The 12500-nt window shown below is 37.8% G+C and overlaps 1 non-coding gene across 1 annotated transcript; it reads left to right on the top strand.

Annotated features, from left to right (window-relative positions):
- Window positions 1–9505: 9505 nt before the first annotated feature.
- LOC130903126 (small subunit ribosomal RNA) lies at window positions 9506–11427 on the top strand. The gene has a single exon (XR_009060544.1). It is a non-coding gene; the product is annotated as a small subunit ribosomal RNA (ribosomal RNA).
- Window positions 11428–12500: the final 1073 nt, after the last annotated feature.

Genomic DNA, 12500 nt, shown 5'->3' with positions numbered 1-12500 from the left:
TCATTTTTTCAAGGCTTTCAAGCAATATTATTATGTATCCAAAACTCGAGACGTGTTTTCTCATTATATATTTTAGATAGAATTCCATTTTTCACACACTTCTTTTCGTTTCAACTTTCTATATACATCTTTTACCGTTAATATTACATTTTCTTATATTGTTACGGCTTCTATTTTATTCATTGATTCATAACACAATTTTTCGGTTAAACTTTTTATATAAGTATTTTTAGTGATTCGTAAGCTCATTTGTCGGACCGATGGTTCCTATTTCCATTACACATTCATTTTTCCGTTAAGATTATTTTTCTGTGGGAATTTTATTGTTACTATTTTCACAACACTTTTATATAAAACACCTCGGACGGATGTAGACATCCAAAACATCTATCTCCATACAATTTTCACAATTCATATTTTTTGACATTATTAATATTTTCATACAACTTTTATATAATCCACATCCAAAACAACTCTTTCAATTTTCACAGTTAATTTTGTTCATCAAGTTCCTATATCGAGAGCAATCTAATTTCATAATACTTGTTATTCATCATTATTACTATTTTCATAAAACTTTCATATAACACACCTCGAACCGCTTCTACATACAAAACATCTCCATTCAATTTTCACAATTCATCTTTTTCGACGAGTTCCTATATCCTGCCGCCCAGACACCAAACTTAACACGATTCTATAGACACTAGCGCCCTCTGCCGGCCAGACGACAAACTAAACACGAACTTTTTCTAATCCAACTTTCACAATACATCTATTTCATACAACTTTTATATGTTACACCTCGAACGGTTTCTATTTTCATAAAACTTTAAACTAACTTACCCTAACCTAACCTAACCTAACCTAACCTAACCTAAACTAACCTAACCTAAACTAACCTAACCTAACCTAACCTAACCTAACCTAACCTAACCTTTTTTTTTTTTTTTTTTTTTTTTTTTTTTTTTTTTTTTTTTTTTTTTTTTGCCCAGGGGTAGGGTGGAAGCTAATGCCTTCCTCACAACGGGCGGGTGCAAATGCTGTGAGTTTGTGTGGGACTCTCACCCACTAAACCACCCTCCTCAATCCTCGGGAGTGTCGTACGCCGGGAGGACAACAATTGTCATTACATCAGCGTACAACACTGAATCCTTTGGATTTTTGAGCTGTTTCTTAGCTTCACTTCTCTCCACCAGTCCGTCAAGACGGCACAAGAAGAGAGAAAGTTACTGAGCCACTCCACCAACTTCAAGGTCTTACAGCTCCCAGGAGTGGGACCTAACCTAACCTAACCTAACCTAACCTAACCTAACCTAACCTAACCTAACCTAACCTAACCTAACCTAACCTAACCTAACCTAACCTAACCTAACCTAACGTTTTTTTTAGTGTGGATGGAAAAATCTTCATAATACCCATCAGAAGGTGTCCCAGGTGTGCATCGCTTCACACAACCGAAACTAACATACATCTATTTCTTTATTTTTGGACAAGTACCTATTATATCGAGCGGAATATAAATTCACAATACTTTTTTCCCTTTGTTTCACTATTTTTATACAACTTTTATATGTTACACCCCGAACGGCTTCTACATACTAAACACCTTCATTCAATTTTCACAATTCATCTTTTTCGACAAGTTCCTATATCGAGCGGAATCTAATTTCCTAATACTTTGCTTTTCATAATTATTACTATTTTCATACAACTTTTATATAATACACCTCGTACGTTCATACATCGAGCGGCCATCTAATTTCATAATACTTTTTTCCGTTATTGTTAATATTTTCATAACACTTTTATATAATATACCTCGAACGGCTTCTACATAAAAAAAATTTCCATTCAATTTACACAATTCAACTTTTTCGACAAGTTCCTATATCCTGCCGACCAGACACCAAACTTTATACGGTTTTATAGACACTAGCGCCCTCTGCCGGCCAGTCACCGAACTTAACACTGTTTTATAGACACTAGCGCCCTCTGCCGGCGAGTCACCGAACTTAACACGGTTTAATAGACACTAGCGCCCTCTGCCGGCCAGAAGACAAACCAAACACAGTTTTATAGACACTAGCGCCCTCTGCCGGCCAGAAGACAAACCAAACACAGTTTTATAGACACTAGCGCCCTCTGCCGGAGAGACGACAAACTAAACACCTTTTTATAGACACTAGCGCCCTCTGCCGGCCAGTCACCGAACTTAACACGGTTTAATAGACACTAGCGCCCTCTGCCGGCCAGAAGACAAACTAAACACAGTTTTATAGACACTAGCGCCCTCTGCCGGCCAGACGACAAACTGAACACGGTTTTATAGACACTAGCGCCCTCTGCCGGTCAGTCACCAAACTTAGGTAATTTCGTAATACTTTGTTTTTCATAATTATTACTATTTTCATAAAACTTTTATATAATACACCTCGTACGTTCATACATCGAGCGGCGATCTAATTTCATAATACTTTTTTTCTTTATCGTTAATATTTTCATAACACTTTTATGTCATACACCTCGGACGACTTCTACATACAAAACATCTCCATTCAACTTCACAAATCATCTTTCTCGACAAGTTCCTATATCGAGCGGAATCTAATTTCCTAATACTTTGCTTTTCATAATTATTACTATTTTCATACAACTTTTATATAATACACCTCGTACGTTCATACATCGAGCGGCCATCTAATTTCATAATACTTTTTTCCGTTATTGTTAATATTTTCATAACACTTTTATATAATATACCTCGAACGGCTTCTACATAAAAAAAATTTCCATCCAATTTACACAATTCAACTTTTTCGACAAGTTGCTATATCCTGCCGACCAGACACCAAACTTAATACGGTTTTATAGACACTAGCGCCCTCTGCCGGCCAGTCACCGAACTTAACACTGTTTTATAGACACTAGCGCCCTCTGCCGGCCAGTCACCGAACTTAACACTGTTTTATAGACACTAGCGCCCTCTGCCGGCCAGAAGACTAACCAAACACAGTTTTATAGACACTAGCGCCCTCTGCCGGCCAGACGACAAACTGAACACGGTTTTATAGACACTAGCGCCCTCTGCCGGAGAGACGACAAACTAAACACATTTTTATAGACACTAGCGCCCTCTGCCGGCCAGTCACCGAACTTAACACGGTTTAATAGACACTAGCGCCCTCTGCCGGCCAGAAGACAAACTAAACACAGTTTTATAGACACTAGCGCCCTCTGCCGGCCAGACGACAAACTGAACACGGTTTTATAGACACTAGCGCCCTCTGCCGGTCAGTCACCAAACTTAGGTAATTTCGTAATACTTTGTTTTTCATAATTATTACTATTTTCATAAAACTTTTATATAATACACCTCGTACGTTCATACATCGAGCGGCGATCTAATTTCATAATACTTTTTTTCTTTATCGTTAATATTTTCATAACACTTTTATGTCATACACCTCGGACGACTTCTACATACAAAACATCTCCATTCAACTTCACAAATCATCTTTCTCGACAAGTTCCTATATCGAGCGGAATTAAATTTCATAATACTTGTTTTTCATTATTATTTCTATTTTCATAAAACTTTTATATAATACACCTCGTACGTTCATACATCGAGCGGCCATCTAATTTCATAATACTTTTTTCCGTTATTGTTAATATTTTCATAACACTTTTATATAATATACCTCGAACGGCTTCTACATAAAAAAAATTTCCATTCAATTTACACAATTCAACTTTTTCGACAAGTTGCTATATCCTGCCGACCAGACACCAAACTTAATACGGTTTTATAGACACTAGCGCCCTCTGCCGGCCAGTCACCGAACTTAACACTGTTTTATAGACACTAGCGCCCTCTGCCGGCCAGTCACCGAACTTAACACTGTTTTATAGACACTAGCGCCCTCTGCCGGCCAGAAGACTAACCAAACACAGTTTTATAGACACTAGCGCCCTCTGCCGGCCAGACGACAAACTGAACACGGTTTTATAGACACTAGCGCCCTCTGCCGGAGAGACGACAAACTAAACACATTTTTATAGACACTAGCGCCCTCTGCCGGCCAGTCACCGAACTTAACACGGTTTAATAGACACTAGCGCCCTCTGCCGGCCAGAAGACAAACTAAACACAGTTTTATAGACACTAGCGCCCTCTGCCGGCCAGACGACAAACTGAACACGGTTTTATAGACACTAGCGCCCTCTGCCGGTCAGTCACCGAACTTAACACGGTTTAATAGACACTAGCGCCCTCTGCCGGCCAGAAGACAAACTAAACACAGTTTTATAGACACTAGCGCCCTCTGCCGGCCAGACGACAAACTGAACACGGTTTTATAGACACTAGCGCCCTCTGCCGGCCAGACGACAAACTGAACACGGTTTTATAGACACTAGCGCCCTCTGCCGGTCAGTCACCAAACTTAGGTAATTTCGTAATACTTTGTTTTTCATAATTATTACTATTTTCATAAAACTTTTATATAATACACCTCGTACGTTCATACATCGAGCGGCGATCTAATTTCATAATACTTTTTTTCTTTATCGTTAATATTTTCATAACACTTTTATGTCATACACCTCGGACGACTTCTACATACAAAACATCTCCATTCAACTTCACAAATCATCTTTCTCGACAAGTTCCTATATCGAGCGGAATTAAATTTCATAATACTTGTTTTTCATTATTATTTCTATTTTCATAAAACTTTTATATAATACACCTCGTACGTTCATACATCGAGCGGCCATCTAATTTCATAATACTTTTTTCCGTTATTGTTAATATTTTCATAACACTTTTATATAATATACCTCGAACGGCTTCTACATAAAAAAAATTTCCATTCAATTTACACAATTCAACTTTTTCGACAAGTTGCTATATCCTGCCGACCAGACACCAAACTTAATACGGTTTTATAGACACTAGCGCCCTCTGCCGGCCAGTCACCGAACTTAACACTGTTTTATAGACACTAGCGCCCTCTGCCGGCCAGTCACCGAACTTAACACTGTTTTATAGACACTAGCGCCCTCTGCCGGCCAGAAGACTAACCAAACACAGTTTTATAGACACTAGCGCCCTCTGCCGGCCAGACGACAAACTGAACACGGTTTTATAGACACTAGCGCCCTCTGCCGGAGAGACGACAAACTGAACACGGTTTTATAGACACTAGCGCCCTCTGCCGGAGAGACGACAAACTAAACACATTTTTATAGACACTAGCGCCCTCTGCCGGTCAGTCACCAAACTTAGGTAATTTCGTAATACTTTGTTTTTCATAATTATTACTATTTTCATAAAACTTTTATATAATACACCTCGTACGTTCATACATCGAGCGGCGATCTAATTTCATAATACTTTTTTTCTTTATCGTTAATATTTTCATAACACTTTTATGTCATACACCTCGGACGACTTCTACATACAAAACATCTCCATTCAACTTCACAAATCATCTTTCTCGACAAGTTCCTATATCGAGCGGAATTAAATTTCATAATACTTGTTTTTCATTATTATTTCTATTTTCATAAAACTTTTATATAATACACCTCGTACGTTCATACATCGAGCGGCCATCTAATTTCATAATACTTTTTTCCGTTATTGTTAATATTTTCATAACACTTTTATATAATATACCTCGAACGGCTTCTACATAAAAAAAATTTCCATTCAATTTACACAATTCAACTTTTTCGACAAGTTGCTATATCCTGCCGACCAGACACCAAACTTAATACGGTTTTATAGACACTAGCGCCCTCTGCCGGCCAGTCACCGAACTTAACACTGTTTTATAGACACTAGCGCCCTCTGCCGGCCAGTCACCGAACTTAACACGGTTTAATAGACACTAGCGCCCTCTGCCGGCCAGAAGACAAACTAAACACAGTTTTATAGACACTAGCGCCCTCTGCCGGCCAGACGACAAACTGAACACGGTTTTATAGACACTAGCGCCCTCTGCCGGCGAGACGACAAACTAAACACATTTTTATAGACACTAGCGCCCTCTGCCGGCCAGTCACCGAACTTAACACGGTTTAATAGACACTAGCGCCCTCTGCCGGCCAGAAGACAAACTAAACACAGTTTTATAGACACTAGCGCCCTCTGCCGGCCAGACGACAAACTGAACACGGTTTTATAGACACTAGCGCCCTCTGCCGGTCAGTCACCGAACTTAACACGGTTTAATAGACACTAGCGCCCTCTGCCGGCCAGAAGACAAACTAAACACAGTTTTATAGACACTAGCGCCCTCTGCCGGCCAGACGACAAACTGAACACGGTTTTATAGACACTAGCGCCCTCTGCCGGCGAGACGACAAACTAAACACATTTTTATAGACACTAGCGCCCTCTGCCGGCCAGTCACCGAACTTAACACGGTTTAATAGACACTAGCGCCCTCTGCCGGCCAGAAGACAAACTAAACACAGTTTTATAGACACTAGCGCCCTCTGCCGGCCAGACGACAAACTGAACACGGTTTTATAGACACTAGCGCCCTCTGCCGGCCAGTCACCGAACTTAACACGGTTTAATAGACACTAGCGCCCTCTGCCGGCCAGAAGACAAACTAAACACAGTTTTATAGACACTAGCGCCCTCTGCCGGCCAGACGACAAACTGAACACGGTTTTATAGACACTAGCGCCCTCTGCCGGTCAGTCACCGAACTTAACACGGTTTAATAGACACTAGCGCCCTCTGCCGGCCAGAAGACAAACTAAACACAGTTTTATAGACACTAGCGCCCTCTGCCGGCCAGACGACAAACTGAACACGGTTTTATAGACACTAGCGCCCTCTGCCGGTCAGTCACCAAACTTAGGTAATTTCGTAATACTTTATTTTTCATAATTATTACTATTTTCATACAACTTTTATATAATACACCTCGTACGTTCATACATCGAGCGGCGATCTAATTTCATAATACTTTTTTTCCTTATCGTTAATATTTTCATAACACTTTTATGTCATACACCTCGGACGGCTTTTTAATACAAAACATCTCCACTCAATTTTCACAAATCATCTTTCTCGACAAATTGCTATATCGAGCGGAATTTAATTTCATAATACTTGTTTTTTATTATTATTTCTATTTTCATACAACTTTTATATAATACACCTCGTACGTTCATACATCGAGCGGCGATCTAATTTCATAATACTTTTTTTCCTTATGGTTAATATTTTCATAACATTTTTATGTCATACACCTCGGACGACTTCTACATACAAAACATCTCCATTCAACTTCACAAATCATCTTTCTCGACAAGTTCCTATATCGAGCGGAATTTAATTTCATAATACTTGTTTTTCATTATTATTTCTATTTTCATACAACTTTTATATAATACACCTCGTACGTTCATACATCGAGCGGCGATCTAATTTCATAATACTTGTTTTTTATTATTATTTCTATTTTCATACAACTTTTATATAATACACCTCGTACGTTCATACATCGAGCGGCGATCTAATTTCATAATACTTTTTTTCCTTATGGTTAATATTTTCATAACATTTTTATGTCATACACCTCGGACGACTTCTACATACAAAACATCTCCATTCAACTTCACAAATCATCTTTCTCGACAAGTTCCTATATCGAGCGGAATTTAATTTCATAATACTTGTTTTTCATTATTATTTCTATTTTCATACAACTTTTATATAATACACCTCGTACGTTCATACATCGAGCGGCGATCTAATTTCATAATACTTTTTTTCCTTATTGTTAATATTTTCATAACACTTTTATGTCATACACCTCGGACGGCTTTTAAATACAAAACATCTCCACTCAATTTTCACAAATCATCTTTCTCGACAAATTGCTATATCGAGCGGAATTTAATTTCATAATACTTGTTTTTTATTATTATTTCTATTTTCATACAACTTTTATATAATACACCTCGTACGTTCATACATCGAGCGGCGATCTAATTTCATAATACTTTTTTTCCTTATGGTTAATATTTTCATAACATTTTTATGTCATACACCTCGGACGACTTCTACATACAAAACATCTCCATTCAACTTCACAAATCATCTTTCTCGACAAGTTCCTATATCGAGCGGAATTAAATTTCATAATACTTGTTTTTTATTATTATTTCTATTTTCATACAACTTTTATATAATACACCTCGTACGTTCATACATCGAGCGGCGATCTAATTTCATAATACTTTTTTTCCTTATGGTTAATATTTTCATAACATTTTTATGTCATACACCTCGGACGACTTCTACATACAAAACATCTCCATTCAACTTCACAAATCATCTTTCTCGACAAGTTCCTATATCGAGCGGAATTTAATTTCATAATACTTGTTTTTCATTATTATTTCTATTTTCATACAACTTTTATATAATACACCTCGTACGTTCATACATCGAGCGGCCATCTAATTTCATAATACTTTTTTTCCTTATTGTTAATATTTTCATAACACTTTTATGTGATAGATACACCTCGGACGGCTTCTAAATACAAAACATGTAATTTCATAATACTTCTTTTTAATATTCACAATACATCTTTTATATATTTTCACTATACATCTTTATTAATGTTAATGTAGAAGGCGTACCGTTGTACAGCGCACATATATGTGTGGTGTATCGAAGTTGACGTCTCGTTAAATTTTAATAAACTCGTTATAATTTACGTAAAGACGTTGTTTCGGTCATTCCACATCGGTGGATTATATAGTTTTCTGAAAGGGTCCCCGTTCTCCTCCAATATATTAACGTATATTGCTAGCGGTTCCCTTTTTAGATATTATATCAATTTATCCACAAATTAAATATCTATTGCGAGATCGCGAATTTAGCTAGCGTTCTATCGTGAGCGATTCATATGCGATCGTCTATGAAAAATATATATTATATTACACTTTTATATATATAATACACAATATTTGCGATAACTCTCATTATTCCGTGCGAGAATAAAAATTTCGTTCATTATTACCTAATGTATAAACCATGTCGCTTACAATCTAGCGAAGGGTAGAGATAATGTCGAAATTGTAGCCCGGTCGACGTAATCATCTAATTTTTCTCATTTCGATTAAATTTAGATAGATTTATAGTCGATTCGGTGAAATTTTATAAAATAAGAAAAAATATAAATAAAGCATGGCGCTGAAAATTATATATTTTCAATAATAAGCGCAGCAAACACGCAAAAGAAAAAGTAAATAACAATGTGTTTATACACGAATATAGATGATTATTATATTATGTATAAATATAAAGTATATATGTAATATAAAAAACATCATCATAATTTATCCTCTTTTGGATATTGTTATTAAAACTTTTTCGATAATAGTTTTTTATTATAAAATATATATATATATATATATAATAATAATAATAATAATATATATTATATATATTATAAAACACAGTTCCCTGGTTGATCCTGCCAGTAGTCATATGCTTGTCTCAAAGATTAAGCCATGCATGTCTCAGTACAAGCCAAATTAAGGTGAAACCGCGAAAGGCTCATTAAATCAGTTATGGTTCCTTAGATCGTACCCACATTTACTTGGATAACTGTGGTAATTCTAGAGCTAATACATGCAAACAGAGTTCCGACCGGAGACGGAAGGAGCGCTTTTATTAGATCAAAACCAATCGGTGGCGGGCTTGCTCGTCATCGTACAATTTGGTGACTCTGAATAACTTTTCGCTGATCGCACGGTCTCGCACCGGCGACGCATCTTTCAAATGTCTGCCTTATCAACTGTCGATGGTAGGTTCTGCGCCTACCATGGTTGTAACGGGTAACGGGGAATCAGGGTTCGATTCCGGAGAGGGAGCCTGAGAAACGGCTACCACATCCAAGGAAGGCAGCAGGCGCGCAAATTACCCACTCCCGGCACGGGGAGGTAGTGACGAAAAATAACGATACGGGACTCATCCGAGGCCCCGTAATCGGAATGAGTACACTCTAAACCCTTTAACGAGGATCAATTGGAGGGCAAGTCTGGTGCCAGCAGCCGCGGTAATTCCAGCTCCAATAGCGTATATTAAAGTTGTTGCGGTTAAAAAGCTCGTAGTCGAATCTGTGTCCCACGCCGCTGGTTCATCGTACGCGGTGTTAACTGGCGTGTCGTGGGACGTCCTGCCGGTGGGCTTAGCTCGCAAGGGCGGCCCAACTCAATCCCGCCGCGGTGCTCTTGACTGAGTGTCGAGGTGGGCCGGCACGTTTACTTTGAACAAATTAGAGTGCTTAAAGCAGGCCAAAATTTTGCCTGAATACTGTGTGCATGGAATAATGGAATAGGACCTCGGTTCTATTTTGTTGGTTTTCGGAACCCCGAGGTAATGATTAATAGGAACGGATGGGGGCATTCGTATTGCGACGTTAGAGGTGAAATTCTTGGATCGTCGCAAGACGGACAGAAGCGAAAGCATTTGCCAAAAACGCTTTCATTGATCAAGAACGAAAGTTAGAGGTTCGAAGGCGATCAGATACCGCCCTAGTTCTAACCATAAACGATGCCAGCTAGCGATCCGCCGACGTTCCTCCGATGACTCGGCGGGCAGCTTCCGGGAAACCAAAGCTTTTGGGTTCCGGGGGAAGTATGGTTGCAAAGCTGAAACTTAAAGGAATTGACGGAAGGGCACCACCAGGAGTGGAGCCTGCGGCTTAATTTGACTCAACACGGGAAACCTCACCAGGCCCGGACACCGGAAGGATTGACAGATTGAGAGCTCTTTCTTGATTCGGTGGGTGGTGGTGCATGGCCGTTCTTAGTTGGTGGAGCGATTTGTCTGGTTAATTCCGATAACGAACGAGACTCTAGCCTGCTAACTAGGCGTATTTCGACATCCCAAAGGCCCGTCGGTATTGAGTTTCGGCTCTTGCCGTTCGCGGTTTTTACTGTCGGCGTACAAATAATTCTTCTTAGAGGGACAGGCGGCTTCTAGCCGCACGAGATTGAGCAATAACAGGTCTGTGATGCCCTTAGATGTTCTGGGCCGCACGCGCGCTACACTGAAGGAATCAGCGTGTCCTCCCTGGCCGAGCGGCCCGGGTAACCCGCTGAACCTCCTTCGTGCTAGGGATTGGGGCTTGCAATTGTTCCCCATGAACGAGGAATTCCCAGTAAGCGCGAGTCATAAGCTCGCGTTGATTACGTCCCTGCCCTTTGTACACACCGCCCGTCGCTACTACCGATTGAATGATTTAGTGAGGTCTTCGGACTGAGCGCGGTGGCGTTTCGGCGTCGCCGATGCTTCGGAAAGATGACCAAACTTGATCATTTAGTGGAAGTAAAAGTCGTAACAAGGTTTCCGTAGGTGAACCTGCGGAAGGATCATTACAGAGTATTTGTTCGTTTTTAAACAAAAAAAAAAAAACGAAATCAAGTCTGTATTAATTGTAAAAGAGAATTTTCTTCTACAAAATTATCGAACTCTTCAAAAGAAATTTATATATGTTATAAATTATATATATATATATATATATATTATAGATGTATATATATTGAAATCTTTTTTTAATTTTTACAAAATTCGAACAAGTTTCGAATAAAATTAAAAAAAAAAAGATAAATATAATTCATACGTCTATAAAAATATATTTACATATATAAATTTTTCCAATAAAAATATAACGAAAAATTTTTATCATAGTTTATAGAAGGCGTCGACGACGATGACGACACAACAATAACAACATATGTATTATTATATATTATAACGATTGACGGAACGATCATTAACAAAATTTCTTGTTAACTAAAAACGTTCTGATAAAGAATCGTTATTATAATAAACGAAAAATATATAGTTTATTGAAACGTCGTCTGTTGTCGTGTGTGTGTCTATATTTTTATGGATAAATTTTATTTCGTTTATTATATTATTACCTAAGTTTTTTATCGTTTGAAGGTAATACAAGAAAATATCGACAAGATTATATGTGATGATTATGTTATTGAGACATTTTCATCCGGGTACCTAAACGAAATTTAAGCACATGTCGATTCTATCGATATGTATAAAAATTCGTTTTAGAAATAATATTTTATGTATTATTTCGAAGGTGTTCGAAGATTTACGCCCGACCGTCGAAATTTGTATAAAACTTTCAAGATAAAAAAAAAAACTGTAATAATATATAGAGGAGGAATATATCGTGCGAGATATCTGTCTATGCGCGCCTCGTTTGTAATAAAACATGTGCAGCGGTTAAAATTTATCAGATATATCAAAGTACGATATTATAATTTCTCTAAAAGTTTCGAATAATTACCATTTATTATAATATATATATATATATATATATATATATATATATAAAAAATGTCGTTATATAAATTTTCTATACGCGTATAAGATATTATAATAATATTATTAATTTAATAATAATCAAATATTAAAAATACGACGA

This window comes from Diorhabda carinulata, unplaced genomic scaffold, assembly GCF_026250575.1.
Source record: "Diorhabda carinulata isolate Delta unplaced genomic scaffold, icDioCari1.1 Dcau_14, whole genome shotgun sequence".
NCBI lineage: Eukaryota > Metazoa > Arthropoda > Insecta > Coleoptera > Chrysomelidae > Diorhabda > Diorhabda carinulata.
The sequence above is the reverse complement of the archived record's forward strand: the minus strand, read 5'-3'. Positions and strand labels throughout refer to the sequence as shown.